Genomic DNA, 24,295 nt, shown 5'->3' with positions numbered 1-24,295 from the left:
CACTTGAATCTTCATTACTTTGTAGTGTCATTATGGTAAGTGGTTCTGATCTGTGTCCTTTAGAAGCCCATTGCAAATCTCATTATTATTACACAGAAGTTTGATAAAGCTCTTAACGTCATTTCTCATGTACCTTCATCCCCATGGAGTTTAATGGAAGGAAAAAAAGAGGAAAAATAAAAACAGGAATAGAAATATATTAAAAGGGAAATAGAAGTAATAGAACTTCAGACTTTTTTGGTTCATTACTATGATAAGCTAAAATACAGCAAGTTGTTCAGGGAAAACAAAAATGGAATTGATCCCTAATGTAAGACTGGCCTCTAAGGCGTGTAGTTATAAGAAGAGAAAGTACAGTCCACTGGAAAAAAACCCAAAAAAACCACTGTAGTAGACCTGGAGGGAAAATTAAACTCCTACCTCTGTTACTGACCACAAATTACTTCATCCTCTGCACCATCCTCCCATCATTTTGCTTATTTAATTTGTCTTTCCCTACATAGAGGGTAGTGCTAGATGTGCCTAAATTCTTCACAGTTTCTTCTGTTCTCCCAGTTACAGAGAAAACAGGTCAGAGTAGGAGAAACAATCTACTGCAAGCTGCAGAGAGGCCAGAAAAGGACACAAAAGAGGGTTTGGAAGCAGTAAAAACTATCAGAAAAATCTGTTTCACATAACGCCCCTAAAAGTCAACAAATCAGCCTCTGGAAGAACACCCCTCCCCACTAACCAGAGGGACTCACAGATTTGCCTTCAATGAGGAGCCTGAAATCAAAAGAGGTTTTAACATATATTACATGCTTCCTCAGTGAGTAAATACACAGGACCTTCAAAAGCTCAGAGAAGTTTCTAATCAGATTATATGACAAGTGTAACCCTCCTTAACACAGCTTTTTCAGCTCTATAACTTTCAGTTTCTGCAGTATCTCTCCTGGTTAACAGCAAAGAGGATAGAAGGGGAGGAAGCTTATAAGGTCTGAAAGGCAAATATTTCCAATGTGGCCACACATTTATTGAGTTGGATCTGGTTTTTGGCCGAGCTGAGCATCCACGGCTCTAATTAAAGCCCCTATTAACTCTGGGCACTCGTGACTGACAAAAGCTGAGGCTGTCAGGGAGGACAGGATCTGATTACTGGTCATGCTCAAGCCTCTGTGCAGCTCTTCAGAAATCTCTGGCTGGATCCAAGAAGTGAACTGGTGTCAGAACTGAGAACCAGCCCCAGGAGCCTGCACCGCTTAGCCTGAAAAAATTTATTTTTCTTAACTTCCCATTTCTATGATTTGCTCTTTGTCTTTCAAATATTTCTCACTTTCAACCTCCCGGGATCTGACAGCCTCCTGTCTAAACTCTCACATGTGCCAGACCCATTGTTAATAATATTTCACAAGATATTAGGATTTCAGATGCATCTCCCTTGCCTTGTTTGCAAGAGCTTTTCAACAAAAGACTATGGACATGTCTAAACTCCTAATATTTGCTGTGATAATACCATTTAAAGGCAAGTGGGTTGGGAATGGCAGAGAATAACTGATATTTTCATTTAGCTGCTGATGTGACTGGGATTTAGAGAACAATCTGATTGATGTCTCGGCTTCATTTAAAATAAAATAATTAGGCTACTAAAATCTGGAAAGTATATTTTCATTTTAACTGGTCTGTGTGCTCAGCCCAGGCTCCAAGAAAGGACATGGAACGTTACAGGAATGGAAATGAGGGATTGGAGTAGGAGAAATGATATACTGTAGATTAGTGGCAGATGAGGAAAGGATATGAAAAAGGGTCTGGCAGAATTAAAATAATCAGGAACTAAGAAGAAAAACCAAGAGTTCAAAAAAAGATGTAGAGCATTCCATTAATCATCATTGTGGGAGGTAACAGAGGGTGGACAACAATACGAGAAGAGGACTGAAGAAGCACAACTAAGAGACAGAAAGCTGTAGATATGAATAAAACAGACATAAAATTCATTTTTTTACACCTGTTTCTAATAGCACTCTGGTCTCTGCCTAGTGGGAACAATGAAAGATTGGCTGAGGGAACAGAAGGCTCCCAGCTGCATGAAAAAGTTGTAAGATCAGACCTACAAATATATGCACAACTTAAGCATCTTAAACCCCCAAACAAATGCACTTTTAAAATATTTTGATCCTTTGCATCACTCTATCACAGGACAAAGGCAGTTAAAAGACTGGACATAAAAAAAGGCCCAAGGAATTTTGGATTTGATCTCTCAATTTCGTGAAAATTCAGGCATATATCTCATCTGTGCAAGAACTCAGGAACAGAACCACATGCACCAGCTGGACAGTTCTCATTATACAAATACACAGACTCTGACAGCAAGAAATGCAACACAATGCACTTTTTTGAGATAAAAAAAAATAAATAAAAAAGCCTTTTGTTTGTATGAAGCCAAGACACAGCACTTTACATCTGCACACACATGGACCACAAGACCACAGCTAAAAAGCCAGTCATGGAGCTCAAGCCAGGCATAGAGTGAGAGTGTGATAATACCCATTCCGGTGGCAAACAGCATCAAAACTTAATGTAAGGTTTCCAGAAGCCAGGAATCTCAGCCAATGAACTGAAAACAACTTGAAACAAAATCAAATAATATCTCCTTTAGATCTTTACAATCCCTCCCACAGTGTGAAAGCCTCATCTGACTGTGACAAGAAAGGGACTAAACACTCCTTCTCCCCCTATAGTGATTACTCCTTATAACTCAGATTCATGGTTGTGTGGTCTTTCACACCTACATTCCTCTGGAAGCCACTCACCCATAAAATATACTATATGAGCTGCACTATATTAGCTGGAGAAAAATGAGGCTCTCAAAATCTGAGAGAAAGCTGGAAGAAATTTAGTCTAAGTGAATATTGCATACCCAAGGGACAGAGGTACTTGGAAGAAAATCCTGTTAAAAACAGATTGTTTTCCCCCTCTTCAGTCTTAACTTTTTTTTTTCCCCTTTCTTTAGGGATTTTTTTCTTTTTTTTTTTTTTTTCCTCTAATTTAAAATAAGTTTGTCATCCTCCAACCACCTCTTTCTCAGCACAGAGAGGATATTTTTGGAACATATTGTCTTGTATAACAGATACACTGAAGTGGTCTGGAATAGCTTTTTTGTTCTCCATGTGAGTGAAAGAAGCTGTATTTGGGGGTACTTGGGTCCAGGTGCTATTCTACAAGTAAAGTAAAGACCAACCAGGAAAAAAACATGAAACCCTAGATTTAAAAAAAATAAAATAAAAAGCAATTAAAAACAAACAAACAAAAAAATCACACCAGGATTTGCAAGAATAATCCTAGATATAAGCCTAGAAAAAATGTGTCAAAAATACAGGTAATAATTCTTGCCCTTGTAGCTGGATTTTCTGTTATAGCAACCTTTCTCTGGATTTGTTACCAACACATCTACACTCTTACCCTGTCCAAACTTACAACTGCACTAAACACAGAATAAGACCTCAAGATTATCATGAAAATCTCTAAGTTTCTGCACTAAATAACCTTTTTCTGGTCTCTGCCACTAATAAAACTCAGTTCATTAGCTGAAAGGAATGATAAGTAAAACAGGGATTATGACAGTTCTTTCCCTTTTGCTCCTACCTGATGCCCAAATTGTTAATCAATTATTGGTGTTTATGGATGTATCTCATACAAGACAAATGAAAATCCACTTCCTCTCTGGCCTGACATATTTTGACTTTTCACACTATTTACTGAAAGCCAGCTCTTGATAGCTCAGAAAACTGTACAGGAGGTACATCAGAAAAATTCACAATAAAAGTAAATACCACCCTCTTCACATTAAAAAGACAGACTTTTGTCTCCCATTGGCTAACCATTAATGGTGCATAAAAAATATGTGATTAGGACCTTGAGAACTGGCATGGCTCAAATACAGTATATTGATGAACCACGTTGGAATGGAAATCAGATGAAAAGTATTCCTGTAGTGGCACTTTAACCTAACTGTTGACAGATGGAGAATGGAAGCAACATAAATGCTCTCTTTTTGTGTCAGCACTATAAAAATGTCTGACTAGCCCATGAAAGATGGAGATGAAAGCTTAGGCAGCCATTAGAAACTGTGCCTCACCTCAAGCAATAACTCATTCCCATGGTATTATGAAAATGGTTTTATTGCAGAGGGTTACTTCTCCCCCTTCTGCAAAAATTGCTGCTTATCAGCAGTGCAGAAATAAAGCCAGAAACTCCCAGTCTTTTAAATTCTCCTATGCAATCTCCTTCCCAATGGTCAGGAATTTCCTAAAGTATAACATTTGATTAAACCAGTTTGCATGTCTTTCTGAAACTGACACCATTATCTGAAATACAGCACTTTCAAGTGTCCTGCCATTAGTTCACAGCAGCTTTAGCTGCCTGTTGCTTTTATTTATCTGAGTATTAATGCTCTTCCAAACTGCCTGGACAGGAATCCAAATCTTTTGGCAGACTGGGACTGGAAATCAAATGGAGCTAATAAGGGCAGGAAGAAATTCAAAAGGGGGTAGTGTTTAGGATTGGTTTTGTTGGAGTTTGGGTGGTATTTTTTGGAGGCATCTTCTCATGCACAATGCATTTTGGTCACAGCTTGCTTCTCAGCAGTCAAGCTTCATTAGAGAGCAAAACAGAACCAGGTGTATTTTAAAGTCAGACACCCACAAAATCCAAAGTATGCATGATCTCTATCATCAACACAACTGGAAGTTATGTCAGTGCATCCTGAAGGGGTTGCAGGCTCCCCAAGGCACAGGAATGTAGCCTGAGAAGTGAATGTTTAGTCAGTGCAAGGTGTCTGTGTCAGACCCTGCAGTTCCTCATCATATCAGTGCCTTGCAGGGTGTGCAGCTGGCACACCACAGCAGCTTTATCCAGATCTTGCTGGACACTCCAAAGCCACGTTTTTGGTAGCCAGTTGCAGGAATCCCTCTATAAACCTATCCTGAGGGACTGGCCAAATCTCATGGGACAGCTGAAATGAAAGAATGCAGCCTCGTTTGGTTAAAATACATTTCTGGCTTTGCTTTCTTCAATGTTTTAGGAATCTGCACAGCCAAAAAAAAAGAAAAAAATTCAGGCAAGTTTGGCTTCAAATGGTGCTGACAGCATGCTGTCTAGGCCAGTGAGACTGTTCCCTACACTTTTTTTTCATCAGTCATGCACACATGTGTGAATGTGTGCTCATAAAAAAGAAGGGAAAACAGTGGCAGAAATAGGGAGGCACATCTCTGCCAAGAAACTCCAAATCACAAAATGAACAAAAAACAAACTTGGAACAGGACTGACAGACAGAGAGAACATATTTTCTCAGACTCAAAGGAAACCCTACATGACAATTTTATGACTGTGGTAATTTTTTCAAGTGACATACTGCAAGAGGGTATTGTGGGCTCCCATGAAACATTTAATGGTCCCACTACACAGGGAAAAGAATGGCTGGAATACCTCCTCAGCCTCTGGTGGGACTCAACCTTTTGCTCAGACACTGATGTGAATATCTGCAAGAAAATGTTTACTCTGCACCTTAGGAGGATACTGCTGAAAAACAGATTCACTTTTCCTTCAAGATGTCTCTAGTACCACACTGAGATTTTCCAGAAAGAGGCTCTGGTTCCCCAGGTTGTGCAGGTTGGATAAGCCATGTGTTCCAGTGACTGCAAGGAAACACTTGCACAGCAGCTTAGCTTAATTTTTTCTTAGCCACTGATGCTTTTACCCAGAAGAGTAGCAGTAGTTACACTTCATGTCTGGGAGGCCTCATTCTCATCACATGCTCAGGGATAGGACCCATCCATCCTTTTTTTGATTATACAGCTCTGAGCTAGATTTTCCTCAAGCTGTATTTTGGCCAGCCAGGTGGCTTTTGAGTGTTCTGGACAGAGAAAGGGGGTTCATAATCCTGTATCTGTACTCAGGTCTATTTACAAAAGAGCTTAGACAACACCATTCTAATAATCTCTGTCTTGGTGAGGAAGCTGAGCACCTGCCTTGGAGCAGTCATTTGCTCCAAAACCATATGGCCAGCCAAGATAATCACTCAGCTGTGTATTTACTGCTGTAGAACTACATACTCGGAGACCATTTACAGAAAAATATCATTTGCCACCATTACAAATGCTGAAATCTTCCAGCATTTCCTTGTTAAACCATACCCTAAGCCCCTTTTCATCCAAGCCTTACCAAATCTCAACATCCAAAGGCTGTTCTAAGGGAGAAATTTTTGTAAGGAGAGGAGAAAATATATTTTCATTTTCTATCCATCCTAGGGTAATAGTTGGTTTGAGTTCAGCAAGGTAACATTAGTAAAGTCCTACATGCTGAAACATTTGTTTAAATCAGGAAGGACTTACACATTCAGCATTTGCTGAGTCCGGTCCTTATTAGAGAGCTTTGCAGAGATATTAATCACAAATACACATTGTGCATTTTAAATTTAAAATGACAGAGTGTGTCTGATGCAGAAAACTTTGCTGCCTTGCTTGTACAGTAATGTTCATACAAAAGTTTTTTAAAATGTGCTTGATTTGCATAACACCATTATGACTTACACTATTGCAGACTCCTTTAATAACAATGAGGTGCTATGGATTGACATGATCACTTATTATGGCTTCAAATAATATGTAAATAACATTTAAATGGCTTCTCTCAGAGCCATTACTGTCAATCAAATAAATACCTATATTTTGGCTTCTCATTTTTATGTCCTTAACTAACATTAAGAAATAAAAAAGCAACTTATAAACAAAACCTGTAACAAACAGCTATTTTGCTAACAATCTGGTTTAAACTGCCAGGAAAACAGCAGAACTCAGTCACAATGCCAAAACTGTAATTTTGGTTGCACTGTTGGGTCTGAATGCCATAAAGATTGGGATAAATTTTGTGTCAGGAAAACCACTACTTATGGACATCAGCCCAAGAGGGATGATATACAGAATTTTATCATCAAGAGAGGAATCCCACAGTACTCTCAATAATGCTTATCCTGTAAATATTATGTGCATTTTCACCAGCTCTCAAGGTGATTTATAAAACTTTATGATGGACCACTAGCAGGGGCAGCAACACTTGGGTACAGACACCAAGGGGGTGTCAGCAATTTTTCACTAGCATCTCATGAAGGGCTCTGTACATTATTGTGGCAGAAAGAAATGCTCTCCCTTCTGGCTCCATGCCCACCTGCAATCCCCTTTAAAGCCAAAACTACCTGGACACTGATCACCCCCTGCTGAAGGTGGGGTGAGCCATGTGCACAAAGCAAAGGGACCTCAAAGAGACACAGGAGACAGAGAGATGGCCAGGTCTCCTGCAGGTACAGCTACTGTGTGTGTAGAGTCTGTGCTTGTGTGAAGTACAGTAACACCAAATCTTGGTTGTCCATCTCAGCCCCAGTCCTGTTTCATGTAAAATCATCTTCTTGCAGCTGTGTCCCTTTCCTTGTGCCTCTGCACACATTGCACATGCAGAGCAAGACCCAGCAGCATGAATTTCAGTACACTGTGCCACTTTTTTTTCCTTCTGGCAGAAAGCTGTCCTTTGTAGAACGATTATGATGCTACAAAGATTCAATACAGTACTGGTACCACATACCAGAGCCTGGGCTTCAGCCAGCTTGCAGGAAAACAGCTCAGTGTAGGCAGATGTGTCCAGTCATGGATGTCTCTATGAGGGAGAGATTATTTTTGAGGGCTAGATTTAAAATTAACACCACAATAAAAACATTCTTATGTCAGTCAACTTTACTCTGCAGCATTCAACCTAATTCATAAGCAACATTCAACCTAATACCTGTACCTAATACTGCTACAAAAACAAACAAACCAAAAAAAGATTTCACCATTTACTGAAGAAAAAAATATTAAGAAGTACAAACTCCACGTCTCAGCCAGATTTTGGCTATAGAGAGCTTGTGGTTTTGGTTTCTCTGTTTTGGGAGGAGGAGCTACTTTCTTTCTCTTGAGAAGCTCAATCACAAGCTACAGTTTCTCAGGGAGCAATTTGCCCTCCACCCTCAGAAAAGATGGCTTTATTGACAAACCTCTTGGCACATTCCCAGCCAGGAGGAAAAACCTGGAGTGATGGGCTCTTAACCAGCACCTGAGAACTGCTCAATGTCTTCTCTGACTTGGGGTCTTTCACACTAATCCCAAGCAATGCTGACCTTGAGGTGCTCAACTACCATTTCATGAGTGGCCTTATCAGTAACCAAACTAAACAGCAACAATTAAATGATGGCTAAAGCTATTGTTTCTCCTTTGCTTTCCATCCCCAAAAATGATGCCTGCTGAGGCAATGCCAACTAGGCTGACCTGTCCTTTTCAGCAGAATAAGACCCATGTACAGGGATGAGCAGGGCTAGAATGAAACAATTAGAAAATGCAGCACACCTCACATATGTCCTTATGTAGGAAAGCCAGAATTATTAGCATAATCACAGTGTGCTCTGTTAGCATTAGAATTAAAACTGGAGAGATAGCCCGTTGTTAGTGCAGACAATTCAGCCAGACAACAGTTGGCCTTACTAATTAGCAAAATAGTGCCACTTTAAGAGCTCTCTTTGGGTAATCCTCAGGGAATTTCAGACATCAAGGCAGATAATATGCTTTCCAGAAAAGCTGGCAAGAGCTAAAACCTGCACAGCCAAATACCTATGTGTGAGGAATCGCTACCATGAGCAAGTTGCATGCTGAGAAAAGCCTGGATTCATTCACTCATTCATTCATAAAAATATTGCCAGCCTGCAGGTTCTGCTGCAGGTCTCCTAACACTTGTGTTTTGTTTTGTTCTGCATTCAATTTCAAGCTCTTGAAAGTGGATGATTATCAGAAAGCAACTTTTTTTTTTTAATTGTGCATTTCTTGCCCTGTTAAGGAAGAAAACTCAGAAGTGAACTTCTTAAGCCCAAGCATAAGAGAATCAAATAAACCTGCTTCATTCCTCTTGAGGAGCTTCAGAGAATTTTGGAAAAGAACCTGAGATTGTTGAAAAACCTGGAACTGGGCTTAAAAATACACCTTGCTGGCTATCAAAAGTGCATTATTTGAGGAAGTCTAACCCCTTGTTTCCATGCTTATCCAAAGGATATCTCTGTTCTCCCACGCAGCAGCCTGGAGCCAGCCCCCACCCCAGCATGGGACAGCTGTGTGCTGTTCATGGCAAGTTAACATGCAAGCCAGGCTTCCAGCAGGTCCCCAGCTCTACTTACTAAGCTGGAGATGAAAGAATCAATTCTTCTGGGAAAAGCTGTGTACTTCATACTGCATTACACTTGCTTCAGCCCATATTAGGGTATTTAAGGCACTGCTGATTATTTAGCATAATGATTCAACTAAGGGCATTCATTATAAGGCTGTCTTGGAAGACATAAAGATCTGTTCTCCTGTACGGGGTATTTTGGCTCTATAAAGCATTTGATGGCTGCAGAGAAAGATACGCCTGAAGTGTAGCACACAAGAATAATAACCTTAAATGTTGAAAGCATATTAATATTTCATCAGGGGAACCAGAGAAGCTGGAAAGCACTAGGGGCCCAATCACACGATAATTATTTGATAGGACACTACATCCAGCCACGGGGATAATTCTCAGGGTTTACAACTGCTCTATTTTCATTGGCAGGCCTGGCAGGCAGTGCTGGACACACTGACAGCAGGAATTTGGTTGTGGGAAGAACTCCTGAGTAATTAATCTGGGTCAGGACAGGATCTGGTTTCAGAGAAGTCAGGCTCTTTCCTGCCACTACTCTCTAAGCTTTATGTCCAGCCCAGTTATCCCATTTCTTCTGTTCATGTAAGTCAAAGGATTGCTGCCTGCTACAGAACATAGTGGATTGAAATAATTTGTTCTGAATTAGGCTGCCACAACCTTTTGGTTTTGTCCAGACCACTCACAGCTGAATCATCAAATGCTAAAAATGTCCTGAGATGTAGGATAGGAGTTTGAATTTAAACACCCAAACTGGTCAGTCTGACAAGCTTGAGTTCAAGCTTCAAGCATGAAGCTTGTACAGCAGCCTAGTGAAAAAAAAATGGTACAACTCAGTGGTTTCCATCACAGAAAATAGCTTCTCAAAAGAGCCTGGACTATGATTCATCCAAACATCCACCCATCTCCCAGTAACAATGCTAAAAGGTGCCCAAAAAGCCTCAGAAGATGATGCTAAAATTTACAAAATAGCAGGAAAAATACCACGAAAGCCTAATGTTGTGAAAAAAGTCTGATGTTTTAGTCCTAACCCACAGTTAAGGAGACAGATTATAACATTAAAAGTGAGAAAATTCAGAAACTGGAAAAAGAGCAAATTTCTCTGAGAAACTTAGAATTGTACTAAAATCTTATTTTCATGGAACTTTAAAAAGGCCAATACCATGGCAAGACTGAAAGCAGGGTTAGGAATTTACATGGCTATATAGAACCTCTGCTGTTGCCATAAATGCTACTGCTAATTTACCTTTTGAAAGAGAGAGACTATACAGAGCCTTCAATCTTTAAATATTTAACACCTTATCTTCATCTCCATCCTAGATGCTTACACCATGTACGTTGTGTGATATTAAAATGTCTCCATACTAGTATTTTCCTTAGTTTCTGGAGGTCCATAGCTGAGGTTAGGCTTGACCCAAAACTGAAGTTAAGACAGGCTGATGTCATTTCACTACTCATCTCCAGTCCTGAGCATGGCATTAAACCTGTCCTTTACATTTCTGTGCAGGGTAGCAAAGGCAAGCTTTGATACTATTTTTATGGGTTTTAATTTCTGGAGCAGAAATGACCACTCAGTGTTTTTCCTCTTAGTATTTTCATACTTTTTGAAATTTTAAAATGAAGTAAATTGTCAAACAAGCAGCCTGGAGGTTTATCTTTGTTGGTCTCATGTATTTGTTGCATATATTGGAACACATATAAAAGCACAGAAGTATATGTGCCATATTGTGTTACATCAAAACATTGCCTTTCCTTGAAACTCAGACTGACCAGTTGTTTTTTTTTTAATATATCTATAAATATGCAAATAAAAACAAAACTCCCTGTGATCAGCTTTCAGGCATCAAAATGTCTGTGGCCAAGTGTCAACAAACTTGCATCACCAAAAAAGAGCCTTTTGCCTCCTCTCTTCCCACATCACCAAAACAGATTCATTAAATTTGAGTTTCTTTCTCCAGTGTGAGCTCATCCCCTCATGACACATTCTGACCTTCAGAAAATAGGCTGCTTCTTTGCCCCGGTAGGCTGCTACACAAAGTCCAGATCTCCACAAAACTGTTTTCTAATTGCTCACCAATGATCACATTTATCTCCCAGGCAAGGCAGGCTGCAGTGGTTAATAGTATAAATGGTATCTAGTACAACAAGGATGGAGGCTCTGTTTATTTCATAGCTACCAAGACACAAATCTACATTAGCTTCAGTAACCTGCAGACATTATTCACACAAGTTTTTAAGCCTGTTAACATAATCTATTAGAACTTAGAGGCTTAGTGAAATAAAGCAATAAAGAGGATAGCCATTGCTGCCAAAGGGAACTTTACATATAGTCAAAGAAATGACATGCTCAAGGAGAAGGTTAGCATAAGGTAAAAGTTGAAAAATAATTAAGACTTTAACTTAATTCCATTCCAGTAAAACTAATTCTTAAAAAAAATTAAAATCTCACATTTTCCAGTAATTCCAAATCAGTTACATTTTTTCAGTATATAAATAATTCTAATTATGATCTTATAAGGTCAGCCTTCCTGCATGTTGGCATTTAGAAAAACGTTAAATTAAATTATCTACATGCACTGGAAACATAATACAAAGAATGATCTAAAAAGCCAGGAGCAGGAGGCCAATATGAGCAAAGCTCTTATGTAATGTCTGACAAAGCCCAGTGCAAACGCAGAGCTAGAGCACACATTTTCCTGGGAACCATCCTTTTTTTCAAATGAAACATGAATCTAAGCCTATAAATAGACTCTTCATGTCAGAAGAGTGAACAGAGGACTTGATGCAGATGCACCACTGGATTAAGAGAAGATCATAAAAGAAATTTATCAATGTCATGGTAATTAATTATAACTCTCCATCTACAGATGGGGAAGGCTGTGTTTATCAGCCAGGATCCTCAGAACACCAGGTGGCTGACAAAGAGCTCAGAAACTCCTCTGCCTGCTCACCTACCTATTTGGGACTTACCTGTGTTACAGACACGTGGCTTTACATTATTCTCACTGGGTTAAGGAAAGCAATTGTTGTCAATCCTTGTGTTTATTATTACAAAGCTTGAATATTTGTTGCTATTTTGTAAAACTCCAGTCTTGGAGGTTTTGTGATTACATTTAAATTTACAGAAGATCAAATAACGTCTAAACTATTTCAGAGACTAACATGAAAACTATTAACCAAAATGTAGATGTAATATTTGTAAATATCAAATTATAACTTTTTGTATTTTGGGGTGTCTTAGTTTGAAAGACAGGCGTCTGCTAAGGAAAGCAGGAGCCTCCCTTGGAATGAAAAATGTGACCCCCTTCCCTCACAATTATTATAAGTTTGAAATTAAGGGGCTCGAAGACAAAGATATGGGAAAAGGAATAACACTCCTTTATAGAGTATAAATATATCTAACAAGGCAGACAAGCAGTGCCAGCAGTGCCAACAAGCGGAACCACAAACGCAGTCCCAGGCTCTCCTGGCTGCGGGCGCTTTCCCCTGGCTGCAGTTCCGCTCGCAGCCGCCAGGGGCGCTGGTGGCTCCCGGCCGGGCAGGGCGGGTGCGATGGTTCCCCCGCGCCGCCAGGGGGCGCTGTGCCGCCAGCTCGGCCGCGTTCCCCTCACACGGGAATGGCGGGCGGGCGGAAGGGATGGAAAAGGAGCTTCCTTTGCAAAATCTGCAGCAGGAAGCTTGGAAACAGCAAGATGGAACGGCAGGGACCAGCAGATACTGGAGTAGTCAACAAAATGTATCAAACTCTGCAGCTGTAGCTGGAACCTCAGGCTTTTCCAGCAGACAGGGTGGGCAGGCCACCCTGTAGCGAACAGCGGCAGAGAAGCCACAGGGCTGGGCAGTGGCAGCTCCCAAACAAGGCAGGGAGAGGCTCCCTGGGAGGGGAAAGGGGCTCCAGGATCCTGGGGTTTCCCCTGAGGCACCCCAGCAGATGGTGAAGGGTCCTTTGTTTGGTGAGGCTGGGTGTTAGTAAGGTCGCAGTGCATTGGCCGCTCTTAGGAGCAGAGCTCCACTCATGTTAGGAGAAGGCAGCAGAAAACAGAACCCTGCAGTGGTGGGGAATTCTCCCCACAGCGACCACAGCCTCCTTCCCCTCAGAATGCCCAGAGAGCACGAGAGATCCAGGAGCTGCCCCAACCCCTTTTCCCCAGCCCAGTTCTCACAGTCTCTCTGCCCCTCCATGAAAAATCTCCCAGCTAAGAGGGTAGCAAGCCGCATCCTTCCCAGGGAAACTTCTTTTATCTCTCCTAAGTACCCTACCGTTATTATCTCTTACCAACAAAGTATGGAGAAAATTCTCTAACAGAAATAAATAGAGGGAGAACTCCTAAACCTCAACATGGTTATGCAAAATCTTCATATAAATCTTCCCAAAAAATCTTTACAACACTGTGTTTGGAGACCACCTGTAGCTTTGCATATACAAATTTAGAAAAGATACTAATCTTTTAGTATCTTTGTTGTCATGCACAACATGAAATGCTGAATTACATGCACAGATCTGCTCCCCAAGGAGTAAGAAAACTTACTCAGTCTTAAGGTGTATTAAAAAAAGATAAAAGAGCTCTCACAACAGGAAAGGACATTTTTCTTGATGTGAATAGACTCTGGTTCTCTTAGCATATGAAATATTAGTGTCTGCTCTTGGGAACCAGGATACTGGCATTTTACCTTACGTGATATGGAGTTTCTCCCACTCCTCTAAATGCTTGCTGTGTGAACACAAAACAAAAACAACAAAAAGACAATAAGGAAAGGTTTGCTGGACTCCATTTGGGCACCTGCTTGAGTTAAGCAAAAGGATACACAGTGGTAAGATCAAGGTTCCACTAACTTGATTGCCATTAAGAAAGTCTCTAGAATAACTTGAAATATAATCCATCAAGTGGAAGCATAATGATAACTGGAGTGCTACCCTGGTCATTCAAGTCTCAATTTAATTAGCAAATATGGTCATTCACTGACAGTACTTTATGTCTGAAGTTGATTAGAAGAAAAGGAAAAATAAAACTCTGCTCAAGAGCTTCACATTAGCAGAGTCCTCTCTTTCTGAGAGAGGAGATAACAATACACTTTAATTTCAGGTGCCAATAACCTCCAAAAATGTTTAGGTCCTTTAACTAATATGTTAAAAACGTAATCAGCATGAGACAGGTGCCTAAGAGCAAAAGAAGCTCAACCAAGTGTAGTGTCACACTGATAAGAATTCACATGGAAAGATTTCAGAAGCAAGATTTTGCAGCTCTGTTGAAAACTGAGCAGCATCTTTCCACTCCAACACTCCTGTTTGTTACATCTTTGGTGTATCTCAGCTGGTCAGTTCTGGGAGTGACCTGACATCCAAAGAGCTCCAATTACCTTATAGCTAATGTCCAGAACTCACTGATAAGCACTTTGAAATTCTACCCCAAATTTCAAGCTCACCTGCCCATGCTGCTGATGAAATGTGGTCCCTTGGCAGACTAGAGGAATGGGATGATGGGGCACCCAAGGAACTTCAACAAATTTGTAGCTCTAACTAACTGGGCAAGTTGGCTCAGCAGAGCTGCTCCAGAAGCACAGGAGTCAGCCTAGGCTCCCATCTGTCAGGTTTACCAGTGGAATAACAACAAACCAGCCCTACTTAAGGAATCAATTATGTGGATGGGATGGTTTGAGTCTGACCCCAAGCCAGGCTCAAAGGCACTTCTGCAGTATAAAGCTAACTGCTAACACCAAAATTAAGTATACACTACAGAATACTCTACAGAATAAGATACTAAGGAAACCAGCAGGGGCTGTGTAGGACCATCCTCATTTTTCAGGCAGGGTAAAAAGAGTCAAAAATTGCTGCTACAAATTGCTGGACCTCCCATTGCAAAAGTCTGAGTCACAGATGAGTGGCAGGGAAGCATAAAACAGACAGGGATTGCCTTGTTAGAGAGATGCAGAATGGCTAAGGCTGATCCATTCTCTCCACCCAAAGAAATGAAAAAGCATACAAGAATTCGTCTGTGCCTGCTAATTCACTGGATGAATAGCACCTTGACAGCTGAATCTCTCCAAAAAAATTTTGAAGTCTCAGGGGTGGCCCTGGCACCCTATGGGCCCCCTGTGCATCCTCCAATGAGCCATGAACCAGTAGGTTCCCAAACACTTCCCCATCATAACAGGAAATGTAAGAGAGACCAGACTTTAATTTGAATAGACATTGAAGGAACAAATGTGACAGCAAAACAAATTTGCCTACTCACCAGAGATTTTTAAATTGATAAACAAGAGGGCATTTGGGAGTGATGGCAGAGTCAATTCCTGTGCCTAAAAGAGCTGCTGTGCTCTTTTTTTAACCAGTGTTACAGGTTCTGCCTTGCTTCCTCCTCCAAATCCTTCCTACCTCATGGCCTGATCTGCACCAGTGGGAATAACCACAAGTGTTGTAAGGGTACAAGTGCAACCCTGCCTTTAACTAACAAGGCAGTTCTAGAGAACTGTCTGTCCCTCAGCTTCAGACATTAATTTGTATATTATTGTACAGAGAGGTCAACTTTAGGCAAGCATTAGATTATTTATAACTTCAAATAAGTTACTTTGCAAACTCATTTGCCAGACTTCCATATGAGGCAGCATTTGATAAAAATATGGAAAATGGCCTGAACTTTAAATGACAAACAGATGAGAAGGTCCAATGAAATCAAACACTTTTGAAGGCCATGTGTTTTCACAGGGAATATAAATGGGATTTTTAATGGACACTGACTTCAGCTCATGGTAACATTTTGGGTGATCTCAATTAGTGGGATTACAAAAAGCAGTAAAGAAAGGAATTTGATTATGGCTAGCCCTGGAAAAAGGGATCTGGCATTCCCTGCATTTCTTAAATCAGGGGGTAATCTCTTTTGCAATGTAACTATCCAGTTAACGTATTTTTGCAGCCACTGGGCATAGTAGGAGCTTCTTAATGCCAAAGATGCTAAGCACGGTCCTGTTATCTTTTAATCAGTTTTGGGTTTTGATCTCTAGTGATTTGGACAGGTCTGAGTTTGGAGGTAGCTCCTGAAGAAACAAGTTTAACTGGCATTTCCCATAAAGACTTGTTACTCAGCTGTGTATTATTTATCTTTTCTGAAATGTAACCCCCAATTGCACAAGTGGGGATATATCCTTTCAGAGGGGTGAGGTGAGGATAAATATATTGAAGGACAGAAGGTACTCATCTTAGGCACTAAGAATACCTAGATGTTATTTATTTCTTAGAAGTTATTTATTTTATTTAAATTGGGAGTTTAAAACAGTGGTTATTGCCACCAACAAAAATTAAATATCATTTTCTGGCTCAAGATGGCTGGGCATGATTGTTTTATTGCACTGTTACAAAATCCTTTGTGCAGAAAAAGTTTCAAAATAAAAAACATCACATGCATGCAGCTTGCACACAAATGCACCAGTGAAATATTTTTTTTACCTGTGCCAGGAAAGCCTTTTATATCAGATTTAACATATTTACCAGATCTGCATTAAGAAGTGCTTTTTCTTGGTTCACAATAGACAAGAAAACTGTATCTTATTGGTCAATTTTCATACCACATTTTCCTAAAAACGCTGTAGTACCTGCACAGAGAGTTGATATTCCATAGCTTTACAGAAAAAAAAGTCAAGTCTTAGCTTCTGTGTACTGTTCATGAGCTTGTGAATATTTATCATGTCTAGTTGGGCCATGATATCAAGGCACTGAACCAAACTGAGTCTATGATAGACTAAAAGTAGTGCAGCTGGCTAAAACAACAACAAAAAGTCACCCAAAAATAGCAAAAAGAAACATTGGTCACTTTTCAGGGAAGGGAAGCTCTTACAGTCATTTTGAACATGAATAGAGTAACTTCTTGCCCTCATTATTCAACTGTCCCCTTGTCAAGAGAGGCATCATTTTGTGCTTCATCTTGGGGAAGAGGATTAAAAGCCAGTGAGGAACAGTGAGATGAAGCACCTCTACTCTGAACAGAAGCAAGGCTTTCATCCTTTTTCCCTTGGCTAAAGCAGCTTCCTGCTGATGCCACAGAAAGACCCAGCTTACTACATCCTCCTAGACCTACACTCTGTATTTCCAAGCAACTGACAGAAAAGTTTATCCTTGATGCTGTAATTTTGGTGATGGTGTCCTTACCTTGTTCCTCCTATGGCTGTACCTTTACACTTGAGGGTACCTACCATTTGGTAGAAGATGGCAGAAGAGCAAAAGTAAAAGGCACAGAGATATACTGCTATCTTCATTTCCAGATAGGCTGGAGACTTAGGGAAGGGAGGAAATAGCAATTTTTCAAGTCACACACAGATTGTCTCCTTTTTCTACCCTTAAGTGATCCCCTTCATCATAGCTATGGCAAGGTTCAAAAGAATCTGGGGTATATTCACTCTTGTGCAAATCCAGCATTATTCACAGCTCAAGAATAATTGTTCCTTCCCCCTAATTCTTTCACAGAGACAGCATTCAAAAAGCTTTTGAGAACCTTAAAAAAAAACCTCAAAAAAAGGCCTTGAAACAACATTCTTTCTCCTCTCACAAACAAAACGGGGTATTTACCATCTACAGAAAGTGTACAAAGAACTGATGAGAAATCCAGAAGCAATGGCACTGCACTGTTAAATACAGTGCCTCTTGGGAATATTGGAGTTAGACTTGCTATTCATGCAGCTAATGCTTCATCACAGCAGATCCTTTTCGTTTTTCATTTGAATTTGAAAGCTAGGAGATAGAATATCAGAGCACCATACTTTGGTATTTTGAACTTATTTTTCTCATTAGGTTGTATGCTCCAGGACATAGTTAGATCCCCTAGAGATTCATCATCTTTTGTACAGCAATCAAAGGCCTTGAAAGGTGTGTAAGTATTAGTTTTGAAAACACATATGGCTTAGAACAAAGAGAAACAAACTGATCAAACAGCAGGGGCAATGTAAAAGAGTTAATAATACAAAATAATTCTGAGCAGCAGTCAGTTTTCACAAAGCAAACATCTCAATGTGAATGCCATATTGTCAATCAGGCTCAGTCATTTTCAGATGTAATGGGAAGTGGAATACAATATCTACATCTGATATGTGAACACAACTGTAAGGAATCAATACCATCTGGCTGCAAAGCATTTGGTCATTTAGTTAGCAAAACCAGGATGTTCACACAATAAAGAGCAGTCCAGACAATATGGGAACCTCCAATTTTTCAACATATCATTTGTAGGGCAATTTCTAAAAGAGGAGACAGCTTCAGCAATGCTTTATCAATAAATCTGAATGTAGGCAATAACCTCAGTGAGGGCCAGGGGTTGAGGTGGAATCTGTTTCTTCAGGAAAGGTTTATGCCTTCATATGTGTTACATTAGAGTCCAAATTCAGAGCTGTGTGTGTGGGTCCAGTGCCAGGTCTGGGTTTGGCCCTGAAATTTCTCATTATGCTTGTCACAAGACATCAGAAGTAATCACACCACACAGCACTATGAATGCTAATAAAATAAACCAGTGATTGATGAAGAACTTTATCCTGAAGCATCAGCTATCTTTACTTCTGTTTCATGGGTACAGCAGACAGCATTAATTGTTTCCATACTGACTTAACTGTTTTTCCAGAAATCAGCACCACTGCTATTTACTGAAATTGTATTTCTATGCCAATGCTTTCTTTTTCCTTATTTTAACTTTTCCTCCTGAAGTCCTGGTCACATTATTTACCTTCACTTGTGTTGGTTTGACACAGACTGGTTTTTGGGGGGGGGGGGGGGGGGGCCACAGAGGTGGCTTCTGCGAGAAGAAACTTCCACCATGTCTGACAGAGCCAATTCCTGATGGCTCTGAAGACACCCATGCTGCAGACCCAATTAGAAAGGTTGGTAACACCTCTGTGATGACCTATTTAAGAAGAAAATCCAAACAGCACGCACAGGTTTTTTTCCAGGACGGGCAAAGTGCAGCCCTTTGGGGACCATCCCCAGCATGACACGCCACAATGCGCCACTGTGGCCACCACCATCTTTGTAAGTGAGCCTTGCCTGCCTGGCTACCCCTAGCCAGCCACACTGAGGGCGAAAAGGGCCAGGGCAGTGGTTTCCCCTTCCCAGCACCCTACCTCACAAGAGTTAAATAGCTCTGGTGCCAAAGTGGCCACCACTGCCTGCACAATTGTGGCAGGGCCGACTGAGCAGCAGGGGAAGCACGACAAGCAATTCCCCAGCAAGGAACCATAGAGATAAAATTCTCTATGGGAAATCTTTGAATTTGTGGAACTTGTTGGCAGTGGATGTGCAAGCAGCAGTTTCTCTTGCAGTCAGAGAAGAGGAGGAAGTGAGGACATGTGAGGGAAAACAACATGGCAGCACCAAGGTCAGTGGAAAAGAGAGGGGTGAGGTAGGAGCCGAGATTCCTCTGCAAGCTGTGGTGAGGATTATGGTGAAACCAAGTGTCCCCTTGTGATGTGTGAAGTCCACAGCAGATGCAAAAATCCATTCACTTGCCCAGGGCAAAGTGCTCACACCAGAGTGAGTAGATGCCAGAGAAAGCTGTGGTCCAGTGGGAGAACCAAATAGAGAGAGAGAAGGTCCTTCCTTTCAAAGTAGAACCTTAGAGGACTGTACCCCATGGAGAAGTGACCCACACCACAACAGTTTTGGGAAGACTGTTTGCCCATGGGAGGAGCCCCATGGCATAGCAGAGAAAAGACTCCTCTCCCTGAGGAAACAGAGGAAGATCCTGAATGATGAACTGACCAAGACCCCCACTCCCTGTCTCCCTGCACTGTCAGTGGGAAAGAGGGAGGGGCTGGGGGAAATGTTTTTTTAAAGGCTTATTTTACTTCTCATTATCCTCCTCTGACTCTGTTCATAACAAATTTACTTTATACCTTTGAATTTAAACCAGTTTTGCCCTTAGAGTGTTTTTCTCCCCATCCTTATCTCAACTCATGAGCCCTTTGTTAATTTTCTTTCCCCCTCCTTTGCCCAACAGTTGCAGGAGAGGGTAAGTGAATGACTTTCATGGATACCTGGCATTTGGCCAGTATCAAACCATGACAACTTGAAAAGCTGGATCAAAGAAAATTCATGTCATACTGCCTTCCCCAAGCCTTCCCACTTGCAAATTAGGCAGCACTCTTGGTGCTTTGAGAGCTAACAAGCTCTTGAAAACCTGGGAGCAGGTTTGGGTTTCTAATGAAGTGTAAATCTAGGGGATGAAGGAATTGTGTCATCAAGTAGAATATTCTATAGTGGGAAGGGAGCAGCCAGCACTCCATTTGTCCTGTTTGGAATTTAATGCTGCCCTAAGATCTGACGTGCAGCTGACACCCAAGAATACACCTGGACCTTGGCTCTCAGAAAAGTCTTTAGGGACAAAAGGCAAAAATAACCACAATGGGCAGAGTGCCAACTGGCTGAATTTAGGAAGGAATGTCTGAGTAACACAGGCCACGCTAATACCAAGCCAAGTGAACTTACAGTGAACAGATTCCTTTCTAGGAAAACTCATTCAGAAGGCCCATTACATAAGCTGAGGATCTGACCAATATAATTTTCTAGGCATTTTTGGCTTTTTGGTTGAGAAAATAATGTGGAAGTTCACTCATTATGTCACATTCTACTCACACAATGTCTTAAAGGGACCTCATATTCCCAGAAAAATACCAAATTTAGCATCTATTTATATAATAATTATGCCTGTGATCCAACAGCATTGAGAAAGATTGCACAGCCAGCTCTGTAGTACCCTCTGTGAGGATGCTCACAACGTAGTCAGAAAGAAGAAAACCTTGGACATGCAGCAATGCCTCTAAGACAAAGGATGAACTCAAGTCTGACCTTATCACAGCTCATATTTTTTATTTTGTTTGTTTACAATTACAAGAAAAGAGATTACTGGCCTTGTCTACTCTTGTGGTTGCTAGTATTTTGTCTGCACTTGTTACTTTGTCAGCATCACAAAATATTGAAGATTAGTCCTTCTAATCAAAGCTTGCACACCTTCCTCCTATTGTAAATCAGTACACACTCCAAGAAGTTTGCAGCATCTCAAGTTTTTTTAACTTTTTCTTTCACATCTTACACTGTCATACAGACAGACCAAGAGCAAGCAGCAGTCAGACCACCTGTGCTGACAAAAATCCTGGAGGGGGGAAATGGAGTCAACTCAACTTCCTACCCCCACTTCAAACAGCCTGAATACAAGTTAAACACAGTCCCTTCTACTTGATTTTCATCATACACATGCTGAGCTGTGCCAGGTTTCCCAGTGCAGTGGAGCCAGTGGACAGACAAATTCTGGCTTTATCCCACCCCATTGACTCCAAGAGGCCTCCACACAATCTGTCCCCTGAAACACATCTGGCTACAATCTCTATTTTTAGTTATGCCTGACGAATCTTGAACTGCTGATACCAGAATTTAAAGAAATACATGAAAAACAGTATTTTCCCTTTTAAAACACTCTTCTCCTGGGTCTCCTAGAGATAATAATTACTGTTCTGCTCAGCTAGTGCTGTCATTATTTCGCTCAATAAAATGGATCATTTTAAACTCTCAGGAGCATGGGAAGTGCCGCTGCTTCCTTGTGTAAAAGTAGGAATGTGTCAGTTTTGTTTAGCAAATATAATATTTAATGTCTTTGCACTTGGCATTCAGGATCAGTACTGCACCAACAGCAAGGAGGCAAAGTAGACCCTACACATTCAGACTTCTTTTAAAATAAATTAAGCATGTAAAAAAAATCCCCCAGGTAAAAAGCAAACCTAAAAGAAAAGATTTCCCCAGGAACATTCAAAATACAAAAGTCATAGCCAAAACTATTTTAAACATTCTGATTCTCTGTTATGCTGTCAGAAATTGTACCTCACCACTGAATTAGTGGTTCACATAATTTCCACTGCAGTTGCCAGAGGATATGGCTGGATCTGACAGCTTTTAACTTAAGTTGTCAGGGTAATAGCCCACACCCCACAGGAAAGTGAGGGCAGTGAAGCAGCCTCAACACACCATGCTTCCAATAGTACTCATGATTTACTCCCCAGTTTTAGTGACTACACAGTATTACATGTAAAAAAGCCTCCTTAATGGCCAAGACTTTAAAAGTATCCATGATCTCCCAAGTTTATTAACTAGCAATAGGGTTGAAAAAGCCATAGCTCTGCAGTGATGAGTCTGTGCCAGGATCACAATCTTTGCCTAGTGCACAGTAACACTTGAAATACTATCCTGATTTTCATATATTTTTTTTTCAATCTAAAGCCCTAAGAACTCTGGTCCTCACAAGGAATATTCCATCCCTAAATCAAAGAACCCAGCAGACAACTCACCTCTCCAGGTGTCAAAAGAAGTCACAGTGGTTCCTTTGCCCAGAGCTGGAGGCCCACATGGTGCCATATGTTGCTATCATGGTACTTTCACCTAGGAGTATGTATGGAACATGTCTAAGAGTACAGATGAGTCTCAGTCTCCTTGATGTTAAAGTCTGAACTGGCTCCCTATGTTCTAAAAATCTCTTGGTATACAGAACCTTATCTCTTGAATAGATATATTGGTTTGGTTGCTGTTTTAAACTACATAATTCATAGTTCATGCCCTGGCAGAAAGAACCTGAGTAGGCAAAAAAAATAAAATAAAATCTGAAGATGAAGGAAAAAAACCAATTTGAAATAATGAAATGTGGGAGCAGCCTCTATCATTCCCCCTGCAAATCTTCAAGTTTCTGTTCAGAGGAGGAATGTTTCCATCCTTCTGAAAAAGCTTTGGGCTCATAGCTCTTTGGATTCCTTAGATCTTCATTACTCTTTAGTAGGCATATGCAGAAACCTTGCTCCCTTACACTACCCCTCATGCTCTCCTTTAAGTTCCCACTGACAGCCTAGCATAACTCCACTCCTCAAGACTCAGCTGGCACCCAGGCTAAGTATTTGGCTTGCCCAGAAGAGATTCAACAGCAACTTGTAAGGATTGTGTGCCTTATCACCACAGTCCCACTCCTCTGGGGCTACAGAAAAAGTCCTTAGGAAAAAAGGGAAGAAAAATATTGAAAGAAGAGAAAACCCCCTCACTACCTTCAGGACTCCTCTTCATCTGCTCAGACTTCAGGCATACAATTCAGCCTCATAACAAAATGAAACATGGGGGAGAATAAAAAAACTCAAGAAGCAGAAAACAGAGGAGAACAGTGGACACCAGATACTTTACAGATCTTTCTCACTATGCTCTCCTATTTATTCAAAACTGGTGTGTAACACCTGAATGTAATTCTTCAGCCTGAGGACGACATAAGCAGCACATTTTCACACCTGATCCTACCCAGCTGGGCTGGCTCCCTGACAACAGAAGTATTTCATCTTACTGCCTAACCCTACTACATCTGCAAATACAAAGGAGCTGCCATAAAGGGGTTCCCACCATAGCAGAAGAGGAGCTGGGGGGTGAAGAAGAGGGGAAAAACAATAAAAGCAGGTCTGCTGCACTCATGCTTGATATGAACACACGTGCACACATGAAAAAAAAGATCTATCAAGAAGATGAAGTGCCTCAGGTAGGGAGTCTTGCTGCAAACATTACACAGCCTGCACTGGTACCTGACTAAAAGGGAGCCTGGCAACAGAGCTCAGAGGGACTGAATTTGGACTGCCAGCAAAAGCACAGATCTGGCAAGCAAGCTTGGGCTCTGTGTCATGAATCCGCATTTTCAAGATTAGTGGGACCAAAAATAGGCTTGGAATCACACTACACTTCATGGAAGAGTCTTACCCAACTGCAGAGCAAAAAGGTCATAGAAGCAGGCAATAGATTTTGAGTCCTAAAATGGGAAAGAGTGGGGAAAAGGGTTCTGATACTTTCTGCTTATTCTTTTTGTTGTCGGGAAGATAAAAGTTTTTCACTCTGATGCTTCTTTTGCAGCATTGAAAGTAAAGGGTATCCCATTTACAATGCCTGGGCAATTACCACAAAACCTGAGGCCTTGATTTGGTAGTTTGTAAACTTCTGTGTTATTTTCAAAGTGGATTTAGCATGTGGAAAATAATAATTAGTGATAAGTCTCAATAATTTAATCATTGCTCACAGATATTTATTTTTTTTATT

At 40.8% G+C, this 24,295-nt stretch overlaps 1 long non-coding RNA gene across 6 annotated transcripts in view; it reads right to left on the bottom strand.

Annotated features, from left to right (window-relative positions):
- LOC117244135 overlaps positions 1 to 23,351 on the bottom strand; it is a 56,055-nt gene extending 32,704 nt beyond the window's left edge. For 4 of the 6 annotated variants that reach the window (XR_004496649.1, XR_004496647.1, XR_004496644.1 and 1 more), the window contains exons 1-2: positions 23,272 to 23,351; positions 22,531 to 22,621 (exon numbers count right to left, since the gene is read on the bottom strand). This is a non-coding gene — a long non-coding RNA (uncharacterized LOC117244135). Of the gene's footprint in view, positions 1 to 6,555; positions 7,681 to 21,051; positions 21,345 to 22,530; positions 22,622 to 23,271 lie in introns of those variants that run through there. The other 2 variants (XR_004496645.1, XR_004496648.1) reach the window with 2 other exon arrangements.
- Between the last annotated feature and the right edge of the window lie 944 nt (positions 23,352 to 24,295).

The sequence above is a fragment of the Parus major genome, chromosome 3 (assembly GCF_001522545.3).
Source record: "Parus major isolate Abel chromosome 3, Parus_major1.1, whole genome shotgun sequence".
NCBI lineage: Eukaryota > Metazoa > Chordata > Aves > Passeriformes > Paridae > Parus > Parus major.
The sequence above is the reverse complement of the archived record's forward strand: the minus strand, read 5'-3'. Positions and strand labels throughout refer to the sequence as shown.